The 14,920-nt window shown below is 42.0% G+C and overlaps 1 pseudogene; it reads right to left on the reverse strand.

The window, feature by feature from the left end:
• Nucleotides 1-2,182: 2,182 nt before the first annotated feature.
• LOC122216864 lies at nucleotides 2,183-3,682 on the reverse strand (annotated as a pseudogene).
• Nucleotides 3,683-14,920: the final 11,238 nt, after the last annotated feature.

The following is a 14,920-nucleotide window of genomic DNA, read 5'->3' on the forward strand; positions in this document are numbered from 1 at the left end:
TATCATCTTACCATTTAATGAAATAAAATGTTAGATTGAAGATTCATATACAACATATTAGCGTCCATGAAGAAGTGGGCATTCCAAAATGTACACAAACAAACAAAAATCTTAAAATCATTTCCTTTGAACACGGATGAAGAGGCATTTATTTTATTATTATTATTTTTTAAATGTTTATTTTATTTTTTAATTTTATTTATTTTTATTTTTTTAATGTTTATTTACTTTTGAGAGAGACAGAGACAGAGCGAGAGCAGGGGAGGGACAGAGAAAGAGAGGGAGACACAGAATCCAAAGCAGGCTCCAGGCTCTGAGCTGTCAGCACAGAGTCTGACGCGGGGCTCGAACCCACGACTGTGAGATCATGACCTGAGCTGAAGTCAGGTACTCAGCCAACTGAGCCACCCAGGTGCCCCAATGTTTATTTATTTTTGAGAGAGAGAGCGAGCAAGCAAACAAGTGAGTGAGCATGTGCACGAACAGGGGAGGGTCAGAGACACAGGGGAACAGAGGCTCCAAAGCGGGCTCTGCACTGACAGCAGTGAGCCCAATGTGGGGCTCGAACTCACAAACTGTGAGATCACGACCTGATCTGAAGTCAGACGCGTAACTGATTGAGCCCCCCAGGCACCTCTGAAGAGGTATTTAATAGATTTTCAGTGTTCCTAAATGAATCTGTTCCCAGTCTACTTGGGCATTCCCAGCCTTGAACCTGTCATTTCTGTCCATTTATGCTGTGTGAATGCCAATCCCAGATGTGCACAGCCAGCACTTTTCTGGCGCTGAGGGCTCCCCAAAGCATTCAAGCACCTTCATGCATAATGCATGGCCTACTGGGTGGCGTAGGGGATAGGATGATCTATTGTATTGAGATCGAAAGAACAGGGTGGGTGAGTCAGGCTCCTAATCACTTCAGTCCTTTCCTACCATCAGGAAGAGAGAGAGAGAGAGAGAGAGAGAGAGAGAGAGAGAGATAGTAGAGGGGTTGAGCAAGGGAGAAAGAGAGAAGGAGGAGGGAAAGGGAAGGAGAGGAGAAAGGCTTTTGCTTTAAGCCTCTCAAGTTCTCAGCTGGCCTAAATGACGTGAAGGATTCATTTGGCCTCGGCTAGAGACAAGTTCCAGGGGCTCCCCCAACAGCGCGATGACCTGCCCCTTGGGCCCCCTTTCCCCGAAGCCTCCTGAGCAGCCTGATATGACGAGGCATATCTAAGGGGTAATATGGAGGGAGATGCTCCCTCGCGAGAGCTAGATCAGAGTGCCTCCAATCCCCCCAACTTGCGTTGGCAAGGATCTGATTGGCAAGCAGGAGAATAGAACTTGGCTAACTTAGGAAGGAAGAACATCCTGGAAGGCTACTCGGAGAGCTCCCATCACATGAGGAAGCTGGAAGAACTGGTTTAGAGACAAGCGTCAAAGGAGACAGGGCGGCTGGCAGAACCTCTCCACCACCCTACTTCTTGAAGCACCCCCAGACACAAGCAGTTTTAAGCTACCACGCTGGGTTTGCCTGGTGGAAGAGAAAGCAATTCCCCAAATGACTGAATGTCAAGACAGAGGCCTCACCCCTGTGACCGTGGATATAAATTTATCCTTGCCTCTGACCAAAACACATTGGCATTCCAGTTCCTAGAAGGTGATATGAGGGGAGAACTGAGGGGAGGCCAGAGTTTAAGGTTAATAAAGAACTATCTAATTTCAAACTATTATGATCATGCATATTCTCATAAAGACACAAATATTGAGTAGTGAGGAGATCATAGAACAAAGAGGATTTGTTTTTAAAAGTGTGCTTACTATATCATGATGTATTCTATCAGACCAGGCTGTCCTATCTTTATAGATATTTATACTCTGTCATTATCATGAAGCTGTATAAGACGGTTATTAAGAGCTTAAGCTTGGGGCACCTGGGTGGCCCAGTTGGCTAAGCATCCGACTTCAGCTCAGGTCATGATCTCGCAGTTCGCGAGTTCAAGCTCTGCATCAGGCTGACAGCTCAGAGCCTGGAGCCGGCTTCAAAATCTGTGTGTCCCTCTCTCTCTCTCTCTGCCCCTCCCCTCCCCTGCTCATGCTGTCTCTCTCTCTCTCTCTCTCTCAAAAATAAATAAACATTAAAAAAAAAAGAGCTTAAACTTCATAGTCAAATCCCAGCTCCACCCTTTATTGCTGTATGGCCTTAGACAAGTTACTTCACCTCTCTGTGCCTTATTTCCACATCTGTAAAATGGGAACAGCAATAGATCTACCTCACTGGGTTGCTGTGGGAACTCAATGCAATAATTCATACGTGACCAAGACATTGAATAATCAAGATTTATGTGATGTAATCAGAAAGAACCTTTGCTTCTCATTGGCCACTTATAATTTATTCAGTGGGAGGTCTTTTTTGAATGAAAAACCAGGCAGTTCCCTAATGTTTCTGACTATCCTTGTATGACAATAAAAAGTTCTAGAACCTCACTACGTTGCAAAAGACCATCACTCTTTGATGCTTAGGAAGTCATGTCCCGCGTAATAAAGGCTTCCAGTTTCTTTTTTCTTTCTTTCTTTTTTTTGCAACTGATTTTTTTATTTTCCAATCAGCCAACAGTCCCAACTTACGCTTTCTTCCCTTTTTAGGCAACGACGGTCCTTCTCCAGAGAAGGCGACAAATCTGCCGCCAGCTTCAACCGCTTCGACCTTTCTGACAGTGGATGTGAATTTCTGATGAAAGTAATCTTACCAAGTTTAAATTCATAATTGGGAATTCCCCTTCTAGTGTCTCCAGGCTTGACTGGGGAGGGACTGGGCCCTACACCTTTCTTCTTCCAGTCCGGTCTCTTTCGAGAGCCGGAGAAAGCACCGAAGCCCAGCTCTCCAGCATAGTCGCTGTGGTCAGCTTCGCCTTTCGGTGGGCTCATCCTGCCGAACTAGTCTTTCGGGCTCCTTGTAGCCCCGTGGGGCATTGAGCTCTAGGTTCACTTCGCACCCAATAATGGGCACGGCTTTGTCAGGCTTGGTCTCCATCACCCGCAGTTCATAAATCTCGTTGTAGTTGATGGCAACCACATCCCCTATGGTCAGGCAGGCAGTTTCTTCGTGCGTTTTCTAATACTGCTTTGGGGTCGGCGATGTCCGGGAAGTCGGGGCTCTGAGGCTAGAATTTGGAGTCCGTGGCTACTTGAAGGTTGCCACCCTCCACCTGGACCAAGCCCCCTTCTTCCAACAGCAAATTCTGCATCATCCAGTGTGGGAGGCAGCAGACGCCCATGTTGACCACAAACTCACAGTGGGCCATGCGCTCTAAGTTCTGGTTGGTCAGTTTCAACAGCATGGGGTAGGTGATGTTGAGTCCGCTGGGTAGATGGAGGCTGAGGGCGGCATAATTATCTTCCCTCCTTTCTCCACATCTGCCCTGTCATTAGGCCCCGCAAGCATGGACCCCCAGAAGCAGCGGTACTGCATGGGGAAGTGGTTCTGGAAGACCCGGGGAATCGGCTGGTCAAACACGTTGGAGGAGAACATGATGGATCCTTGCGCCTGGCAGATGCCGCTTGGCCCAGAGAACGTTAGGATGCGAGCCCACCGACTCGCTCGGCTCACAGCCGCCGCCCAAGGGTTCCAGTTTCATCCAAGTTCCCCTGAGCTGGGGTCCTCCCCTCGGAAACCTATAGGGGGCACAATTCTCCTCTATTTGCTCACCTCGCCTCTCCGATCTTGATCTTCCAATTTGATAACCAGGAGTTCTCATCCGCTGAAGTGGGAGGAAGGGCAAGGGCGTGGGCAGAAAAGTTCTTACTTAACTGGTATCGTTGGAAGATGATTCTCCACCGTCTAGGCTTGGAAAATGTGAAAGGGAACTTCCTTTCCAGGGGTTTCAGAGTGCCCCACCGTGACGATCCAACTGCGCTTCTCACGCGGAAGGAAACCTATTTTTCTCCCCGTTGCCGCCTGTGGGCTGTGCACGTGTGTGTGTGTGTGTGTGTGTGTGTGTGTGTGTGTGTGTGTGTGTGCATGCGCACACGCGCGCGTGTGTATGCGTTTTTAGTCGCTCACTCCACGCAGAATCTCTGTTAGAGACCCATTATTCCTCCAGGCACTCCCTCAGCCGGAATTTAAGAAGACTCTAAGCCAGCTTTCCCTCCCTCCTGGTCCACACATGGACTGTTTGTCCTGACGTTCTGGGAGTGCAAGTTGATTTTAATACAGCAGCAACTCTGCTCTGTTAATGATGCTTCGAACCGATCCTTCTCTCCTCCCCTCTAGATGGCTCCAGATACAAGCCAGACAACCATCCACTGTGCTTCCTCATTGGGCAGAACGCATAGGAAGCTCCGGATGTCCCAGGGGAAGCCCTTCTTAACTTGGGATGAAGAAGTAAGCCATAGGGAAAGGATCCAGAAAGTGCCTGTCTCCAAATACACTGTCTTCAAATATTTTCTCACAATTTCAGCTCTTTTATATATTTGAGTTGGCTGAAGTAGTTATGAGTTGTATAACCAGTTTTCAATGGAATCCTGCTTTGAAAGCCCTCGGGGGTGGTCTTACAACTCACTTTGATATTTAATATCTAGGGTTCTTATGCTTTAGGCCAATACTGGGAAAGGAAGAGACCCATTTTTATAACCTTTACATGTGTATTTGAGGAGCATTTTTAACTGTGCTTAGTAAATACCAGCTGTTACTACTATCCTGGATAGGAAGCAAGATAACACCGGTAAAATAAGTAGAACGAAAACGAAAGAATTACTCATGTTGTCCTTCTCTAATAAATAGCCTGGGATCATCGATTTGATGTTGCGGAATATCTTTTCCAGTTTATTTTTGGAGTAGAAGAAATGTCCCCCTCCTTGGAATGAATTAACTATAGCTCAACTTAAGCAGGACAATGGTGCGTCCTGTGACCTCTTATTTCCGGTCAGAAACCATACTTTGAGACCGTGCCACAGGATGCAAAGGCATGTGCGTGGCTGAAAAGGTGGCCAATATGGGGCCGGCAAGCATATAGGGCGATGGCGTCTCACACCATGAAGATGGTTGAAAGACTGGCATCCAGCCCCTTTGGCAATATGGTGATTACCACGTCAGCCGATGTAGGAGGGAAATTGGATGGTGCTGTCCACACTTTTGGAATGACTCCCTCAAGGTTAACTTTTCTAGGGGAAAGGGCTTATTGCTTTTTAAAACTGAAAGATTTTCATAGATCGGGAAAGACATGATTTCTTTCTTTCTTTCTTTCTTTTTTTTTTTTTTGCTGTTGTTACATAACTATAGTTTCTTTTTTCTATTTTCTTTTCCAAAGAATAATGAAAAGCTTACTGGATTTGGAGTAGGGAATGTAGTTTTTTTTTCTCTCTCTCTCTCTCTGTTTCTTTTTTTAAATGTTTATTTATTTTTGAGGGGGAGAGAAAGAGTGAGTGGGGGAGGGACAGAGGGTCTGAAGTGGGCTTTTTGCTGACTGAGCCCCCCAAGGTGGCCCTAGGGGATGTAGTTCTAATTGGACCAGTCAACTCCCAGCTATGAGAGCCTGAGACGAATGTTCTCTGAATCTCTTGGCACTTACCTTCCCACTCCATCAAGTGGGACCACAGACGTGGCCTAACTCAGGGTAGTTGTTTTAAAGAATTTGATTGGCAATGTGTATAAAAATATCAAGAGTACTATTTCATCATTAACGAAAGTACTTAATAAGTACATCAAAGGGACCAGTTTTCCTGCTGTGTTTGGAATGGGATCTGCTAAAGGTACACTTTATACTGAACAGGCTGAAACAGAAAACGAAGCCCCAGAGATCCTGAAGTTTTCTGACTAATAGAAGAACCTACTACACAAGAATATAATCAGTCAGTTAACATATGCCTGGTGAGCTCATTTACTTTCGTAAGCAAATTCCAGTTTCTTCAATCAGTATAATCTATGGAACAGAAAAATCAATTCCATGTTTCATAACAGTGCACTCCTCAAGTATTTTGTGACTGAAAGTCACATTTTCAGGAGATTGAATGAGAGCTAAGTTTTTAACAGTTAAGTCTCCCATGGATTATTTTGAGAAGCTTGTTTCTTGTCAATAAGCACAAGTAATAGATTCTGCATAGATTTAAACTTAAGTAAGATACCTGAGTGAGGAGACCATAGGGCTCATGGAAATCGAGACAGCATGGGAGGGATACAGGAACAACCCAATGACTACACTGAGAATAATGGGAACTGGGCTTTTACTGTGGGAGAAGAGTTTACAAATATGAGAGGGGGAGATAAACCCTGAGGTGCTCGGCTGAAACTGATGGCATTGATGTGAACTCATAGTTTATATAAAGACTGGTAAATATAGAAATAGTTATGTAGAGTATGTATATATCTTCTAGCTCTGTTCATGACAGGGCTCATCTGCAATGGTGTCCCAGTAGAAATGGGCACATGGTTTCCAAATATTATTCTTCAGTAAGATGAACCAGGACTCCTTAGAGAAATGATTCCAAAGCCAGGGCCAAGGTGGGTAAATATATGGAGTGTTTGAAACATTTTGTTGCACAGGAAGTTGGGAAATGCTTTAAAAACAATGGAAACATGCCAAAAGGACACAGGAACTGATATGAAAGGTCTCCCTTGGGCTAATCTGGGTCAATTTGAACATTAAACAATGATAGTCATGGAGTACACCCCTTGAATAAAATAGGAAGCCTCGAGTCCATACTGGTGTAAACAAAAATGCATGATAAGTTGGTACAGTCATTACGGAAAACAGTAACAAAGTATGGAGGCTCCTGAACAAATTAAAAATAGAATTACCATATAATCCAGCAATCTCACTCCTGGGTATATATATCCAATGGAAGTGAAATCACTAACTTAAGGAGATATCTGAGAGTGTCTTTGGGTACACATTTATGCATGTAGAAGCTTGCACTTACTAGTTCAAACACAGACTAAAGATTAAAGTGGGGGGAGGAGGGGTGGAGAATGCGGGAGCAAAGAAGGTAAAACTGGGGAATCTGGGTGAAGTGGATATGGCAATGCTTTAAACTATTTTGCAACTTTTCTACACACTTGGAATTATTTCATAATAAATCAATTAAAGTATTAATAAAACTGTTTTAGCATCTATCTTATTTCCACAACAACATACGGTCAGTGTTAATATGTACTTGGAATCTCTAAAGTGTTAAGTGAAAATGAAGATTCTGAGGATGCCCAGATAATGTTGAAGTAAAAAAAAATGAAATGAGGACCAGAAATCTACATTATTACCAAGCTCTCGGGTGATTTTACGCACACTGAGATTTAAGAGATCTTGTCACATGGTTTCTATGGTGCTGAGTTTAATACTTTTGATGATGACCAAAGGAATGCCTTCATGATAAATAAAATTATATCATGAAATGTTCATTTTAAATCTAATTATTTTCCAATTGCATGGAGTACTTATTCAAGTTTTTTAAAATTTTTTTTATTTTATGGGCCCTTCTATATCTGAGAATTTCTCTTCACATCACACATGACAGGAAACTTGTTGAGTGAAAAATTCTTGGGGCATAAACTTTTCCCCTCAAAATGCTGCAGATATTATTAACTGACTTGTAGAATATATTATTTCAGAGAAATCTGAATACAGCTTAATTTTTGTTCTGTTTTTGTTGTTGTTGTTGTTGTTTGTTTTTTAATGTTTATTTTTGAGAGAGAGAGAGAGAGAGAGAGAGCAGGGGAGGGGCAGAGGGAGAGGGAGACACAGAATCCGAAGCAGGCTCCCGGCTCTGGGCTGTCAGCACAGAACCTGACTCAGGGCTTGAGCTCACTAGCGGTTGAGGTCATGGCCTGACCTGAAGTTGGACACTTAACCAACTGAGCCACCGAGGCACCCCATTTCTATTCTTTTTTTATAGCTCTAGTGTTTTTCTGCCTGGATGTTTCTATAATCTTTTATTATTTTATTTTATTTTATTAAAACATTTTCTTTTTATTATTATTATTTTTTTAAGTAGGCTTCACGTCCAGCATGGAGCCCAACACGGGCCTTGAACTCATGACTGTGAGATGAACTGAGATTGAGAATCCGACGCTTCATAGGCTGAGCCACCCGGGTACCCCTATTAATTTAGTTTTTAAAATTTACCCAGATGTACCATTGATCTTGCCTGTGGTACTATTAAGAATGTATAATGCCAATATACTATAATACCAAGATTTTTTCAACATAAGATAATTTCCTTCCACTGCATCTCTGGCTATTAGTCTGGTGAGTACCTCGCCAGGTACCTTCAATCCTCTTTACCTTTACTCATACTGCCATGCTGGAATCTTCCTGCTCCATCATCCTGGGGACTCCCCTTGCTTCAGTCCTGTGTTAGATCTCGTGTCTTCTGAATCCTAGGTCTTCCTCTTTCTTGGCTTATTCTCACATTTTGTGGAGCACATCCTCAGTAGGGAAAGGAGACACAGAAGATAAGAAATCTTGTGTGTCTGGATACAGCTTTGTCCTACTCTCATGCTCTATAAATAGTTGATGAGGTATGGAATTCCACATTGCACATAATTTTCTTGCAGATTTTGAAAGATATACTCCAGGGCTTTCTTGCTTTCACTGTTGGTAGTGAGAAGTCAGCAGCCCTTCTGTTTCCTAATACTACGTATGCTACAATTTTTTCCTGTCTGGAAATGTGTAATATCTTCTTTTTACCCCTAGTATTCTAATATTTCACAGGAATATGCCTCAGAGTGACTCTATTGAGCTAAACACATTTTGGGCTCTTTTGACCTGGTAATTAATATCATTCAGTCCCAAGAACTTTTCTTAAATTTTTTCTTTTATTATTTTCTTTCCTCTACTTTCTTCTTTCCTTCTGGTACTTCTATTATTCATTTTTTTTTTTTTTATCACTTGGATGGTTCTGATTTTTTCATCTTTTCCCTTTGTCATCCTTTTCCTTTCTTTCTTTCTTTTTTCTTTCTTTCTTTCTTTCTTTCTTTCTTTCTTTCTTTCACTTTTTTTATTTGAGAGAGAGAACATGAGCAGGGGAGAGGGGCAAAGGGAGAGAGAAAGGGAGAGAGAGAGAGATTGGATCTTAAGTAGGTTCCATGCTCAGCGAGGAGCCCTATGCAGGGCTCAATACCATGACCCTGGGATCATGACCTGAGCTGAAATCAAGAGTCAGATGCTCAACTGACTGAGTCACCCGGGCGCCCCCTTCTCTTCCATATTTACAGAGAACTCCTCAAACTTACCCTCTCAAGTGCTATCGACAGAACTTTCTGCAGTTATGGGAAATGTTCTATCTTGGAGATGTCCAATATTTAGCAACTAGCTGTACGTGGCTTTGATGATCAGAAATGCAACTATTGCAAATAAGGAGTTAAATTTTTAATTTTATTAAAGTACTATGAGTTTAAATCTAGTGGCTAGTGGTTACCACATTGAACAGCACACGTATTTGTTTTCTGCTACTGTATTTTTAATTTCCAAGAGTTCTTTTTAGTTTTTTGTTTTCCTAAATTGTCTATTTCCATAGCCTTGGTTCTTGTTTAATGGATGCAATATCCCTTCTTATCTCTTTGAGGATTTGATTATAACTGTTGCTTTTAAGTCTTGAATCGTTTGTTTCCTCCAAGATACTGCTTCTGCTTGTGTTTATTATTATTATTATTATTATGGTCTCTATCTTTTATATAACAGACTTTCATCAGATGTCTGGTAATCCTTGCTGGTCTACTTAAAAATAAGAATGAGCTGCAGGGCACTTGGGTGGCTCAGTTGGTTGGGCGTCCGACTGCAGCTCAGGTTACGATCTCACACTCCGTGAGTTCAAGCCCCGCATCGGGCTCTGTGCTGACAGCTCAGAGCCTGGAGCCTGTTTCAAATTCTGTGTCTCCCTCTCTCTCTTCCCCTCCCCCACTCACGCTCTGTCTCTGTCAAAAATAAACATTAAAAAAACTTTTTTTGAAGTAAGAGCGAGCTTGTGAGTTTCACTATAGGGAGGTGGTGGGGAGGCATTTGGGAAAACCTTGATGTCAGTATCTTTAAATACTTTCTTTTTGGATAGCCAGATTCCTCCAAGGAAGAATCTTCCAAGTTTCCACCTACTGGGTAGCGGTCTAACTGCTGCTGCCTTCTGGGGACCATTCTGGGTAAGAGATTGGGACGGGGGTGATCTCTTAATCCCCATCATTGATTTGTGCCAGGGTGAAGGAGGGTCTAGTGCTCTAATTTCTTCTCAAATAGCTTTCACCTTGGTCCTCCTGATATCAAGTCTTCTCTCCCTTTGACCTCCAGTCCTCTACTTGTCATTCCTAACTTTAAGAGCCTAGGAATTGTGCCCTTTGCAGATTTTGCTGTGTAAGTATAGTTGGTTTCTCAACTTTCCCATTGACAGTTTGGGATTTTGTTTTCTCAGGTCTGTCAAATCCCTTACTAATGTTCCACAGGTTCTTCAGCTTCCAAAATTTTTTGCTATTGTTTCATCTCCTGCTTGCATAATGCTTGTGGGTTTAGGTCTGAAAACAAAACACTTCCTATTTTTAATGTTTGTTCAAGAGGGAAGAAAATTAAATGCACATGTTCAATCCACCCCTCTAACCTGGAAATTCAGTGTGTCTATTCATTTTCAAAGGTTCAGTTCTGTGAAACATTCTTCTCCCATATTTGCCTTTAGCAGAATTAATCCTGTCCTTTGCTGCATTCAATATTTTGTGTGGTACACAACAAATTGGATACTAATCCATTTGTTTATGTATCCCTTTTTACCCAGAGAAAATATTAATAGTAAAACATGAAGACCAAGTTTTATCAACTGCACCTATCATAACATGAGCACTCAATAAATGTTTGCTATATTCAGAAATGTATAATTCGATTCCAGAAAAGGTAGTGATGAAAATTAAAAAAAAAAAAATTAAACACCTTTTCAGATACATTTTCTACCAAGCTAAGACATTTCAATTCCTTTTCTTTCTTTCTTTCTTTCTTTCTTTCTTTCTTTCTTTCTTTCTTCCTTCCTTCCTTCCTTCCTTCCTTCCTTTCTTTTCTTTCTTTCTTTCTTTCTTTCTTTCTTTCTTTCTTCCCAAACTGAAGTTGAAAACCTGTTGGCATCTCCACAGCATGAAAGCCTATTTATAATAGGATAGAGTAATTTTTGGATTGATCGCCCTCTGGTGGCATTTTAAGAAACTAACTTCTTGTACAGCCTGGGGGTCAGGATCAAGGGAAGATATTTGGTGCTATTGTTATTACCATCTCAATGGGATGCATGTCTCTATTTTCTTAATTTTCCCAACTGAACACACATAGTTTTTGTAATCAGAGAAAATCCATAATTTTCTAAATAGTTTAATGAATTCCTGAGGATCAATCTTACAATCTAAGGATATTAGGAAGCTTAACAAAAGTACAAATATACATTATAATGTGTTTTTAGAATACAATTTATTTCTAATGTTTACTATATTTTTCTTATTTCTTAATCTGACTCAGTTGAATTACAATAACCCTCAAAGGAATCATTTATAGTTCAAATGGTAAGTAAATATCTGAAGTTCTTTGTCATAGTAAATCTATTTTATTTTATATACCAAAAACCCAAATTGATTTCCTTCTGCTCAATTTCAAAATAAGTCTGACATCTTTAACATGCAGGTTTAGGCATGCCTATGTAAACAAAGACATATAAAAATGTGCAAAATTAACTTTCATGGGTGATCTATTTAACAAAATGGTCAAAATTTGCACATACCTCCCGTCACTGGGTCATCATGTCTACGCTGCAGGTTGAGCAGAAGACCTATTTGTTTTGCTCAAAATGAGACATGACATGACTTATTCCAGGTCACATAAATGTTTCTCCGTCTCTTTTTTAAGTTTATTTATTCATTTTGAGAGAGGGAGAGAGCGCGCGCGCGCGCGCGCGCGCGCGCGAGGGCGCGTGCGCATATGTGCACAGCATGAGCGGGGGATGGGCAGAGAGAGAAGGAGAGAGGGAATCCCAAGGAGGCTCCGCACTGTTAGCACACGGATGCCAACACAGGGCTCTATCTCAGAAACTGTGAGATCATGACCAAAACCAAAATTGAGAGTTGGACACTGAACCCCCTCGGCCACCCAGGCATCCCCACACAAACGTTTCTAAGCAATTACATGATACTATGCGAGAAGAGGAGGGAACAAGGAATTAAGGTACAAATTATATATGTATATACGTTTGTACATGCATATCTATAAATGTAAAATATATGTATATATAAAATTATATGTAGTTAATAAAATATGTAAAGTAATTATGTCACCCAATAAGCTTTATAACTATATGTAAGAACATATATTATATATAAGTAATTTATAGGTAAAGTGTAATTTACTTTATATATGATGTACCATATATATGCATGCATATATATCTAAACTGAATAAAATTATTTGAATTAAATAAGGTTTTTTTAATGTTTATTTATTTATTTTGAGAGAGAGTTAGAGAGAGAATGTGTGTATGCAGCAGGGGACGAGCACAGAGAGATGAGAGAGAGAATCCCAAGCAGGCTCCGTGCTGTCAGCATAGAACCCGACACAGGGCTCGATCTCACCAACGGTGAGAGTATGACATTAGCCAAAATCAAGAGTGGGATGCTTAACCCACTGAGCCACCCAGATGCCCCTGAATCAGATAATTTAAACTTTCAAGTGTTTTACACGGCCAAGGCGTTCTGTCAAACAAATATAAGGAAAATGGATATTATCAGATGGGAGCCACAGAAGGTAAAGATGAGAAAGATAAATCTTCCCAATCCCCCTAAGAGCGGAAGCAGTGTTTGCCACGAGTTTAACCAATCTGGGCCCAGAGTCTCTTGAGTTCCTTGTTCAGCCAGTATTGGTCATTTGCATGGCCCAGTGACTGTCTAGGTTTTCCGTTCTTCTTCTTTTTTCCCCAAAGAAGCGTTCTTATTCCAGTTATCCCGGTCTTACCCCCACTATTTATGTCAGGTATGGTCAGAGCACATAACTTACCTTTTGGGTTGTAAGTGGTGGGAGCAAGAGCAAGAGCCCCGTCCGAGCCTGATGGAAGGGACTGCACATCAGCCAGAAACACTAAGGGTTGAGCTGGAGGCCCTGGCTGCTGAATGGGATCTGGGGGCGGGGGGCGTGGTCTCCACTGGAGAAAAGATGAGTGCGCTTCGCGTGCAGGAAGAAGGGTGGGTGTGGATATGTGCGTTCACCGGGATTGTGGCAGAGACTGCCAGTCGACCGAATATTTGATCTGCCCTCTTTCAACAATGTACTTCCGACTCTCCGTGGCTAACTCTTCACAGAACCCAAGGCAATATTTTCACCGGTCTATTGTGTGACTAGCGTGCGGTGATGTGACTAAGTGTCAACAGATGGGATCTAAGCATAAGTCGTATGCAGGACTTAACAGGTGTGACTTTAACAGGAAACGCACATTCTCCCTTTCAATGCCCCCCTTTTCCGCCAGCTGGGATGCACACGGAATGCCAAGTTGCCTGTAACAGGGGGATGAGGTCAACATACTCTGAACTGTGGAGCAACTCGGTAAAATGACTCTGGGCCTTGACATATTGCACCACAGATCCCAACGAGGACTTCTGAGAGAAGTAAAATCCCATACCATTTAAGCTACTGCTACGTAAGGTCTTTTCCTCACACGGTCAAATCTTTATTCTAACAAACATGCCAAGGAAGGAAGCAGAAGTCATAGAGGGCAGAAACGAACAAAATCTGGGAACCTGAGGGAAACATTCTGGAGAAGTGAAATTTAAATTCTAATCTGAAGAATGAGAGAAATTAGCTGGAAAATGCCTGAGATGAGAACCAGCATAGAATGCTGAGGTACTGAAAGAAGTATGGAAAGACACAGAAGGTATTTCATGCTAAACCTGGAGAGATAAGAACAACCCAGGTCATTCTGAGCTTTGCAGCCGTATTGATTAAGGAAGGTGAAGAAGAGGAAAAACCAAAAGTGAATCCCATGTTCCTGGTCTCATCAACTGTGTGGATGGTAGAACCATTTACTGAGAAAAGAAACCACAGACAAGTGGTAGGTTTTGGTGGGAAGATGATGAGTTCACTTTTGGAAATGTCTGAGGTGTTTGTGAATAAGCAATTAGTTATGTGGATTTGGTGCTCAGAATTAAGACCTTGGGTCGAAATGTAAGTTTGGGAATCATTGGCAAATGGATGGTAAATAAAGCTAGAGGAATGGATAAGAACACCTAGGGTGAGAGTCTACACTGAGAGAGGAATAAGAGAAAAGAAGAGGGTCTAGGATGCAGCCATGACAGAACTCCTGCTTTAAACAACTGAGTACAAGAGGGGGGACTGACCACTGAGATTAAGAAGGACCATTCCTTCTTAATCTTTCTCAGAGAGAAAGGAAGGAAGCCAGGCAAACGTGTTGTCATACAGACAAAGTAAGAAAGTGTTTCAGTAAATAAATAATGGCCAACAATGCCGGATGCTGTTGAAAGGTCATGTAGGATGAGCTCTGAAAGGAGCTTACTGGGTTTAAGTTAACCACATGGAGTTAACTGGCGAGCTCAATGGAGAAGTAAAGGCCCTGGACTGTAAGGGTGGAATCCAAACTAATGCAGATTGTATAGTGAGTGGATGGTGTGGAAAGAGAGACATTTCTTCCAAGAAGTTTAGCTCCAAAGGGGAAAACAGAGAGAGAAGACAGCAGCCGTAGGGGTTCTGAGGTTGAGGAAAATGTTTTGTTTGGTTTTTTTAAGTTGGAAAATTTTGAGTTGAGCCCATTTACGTACAGAAGGGAAAGGTCCACTTGCAAGGAAAACATGGAAAATACAGGAGAGAGAATGGATAGTACAAAATTCAAGCTTCCTGAGAAGGTAGGAGAGGAGGGGAATTCAGAAAACCGGTGGTGGTATTCACTCAAAAATTGAAGGAGGGAAGGAAGAATGGATGGATGGATCCGGGGCAGGACT

The sequence above is a fragment of the Panthera leo genome, chromosome B1 (genome assembly GCF_018350215.1).
Source record: "Panthera leo isolate Ple1 chromosome B1, P.leo_Ple1_pat1.1, whole genome shotgun sequence".
In the NCBI taxonomy this organism is placed as follows: Eukaryota; Metazoa; Chordata; class Mammalia; order Carnivora; family Felidae; genus Panthera; species Panthera leo.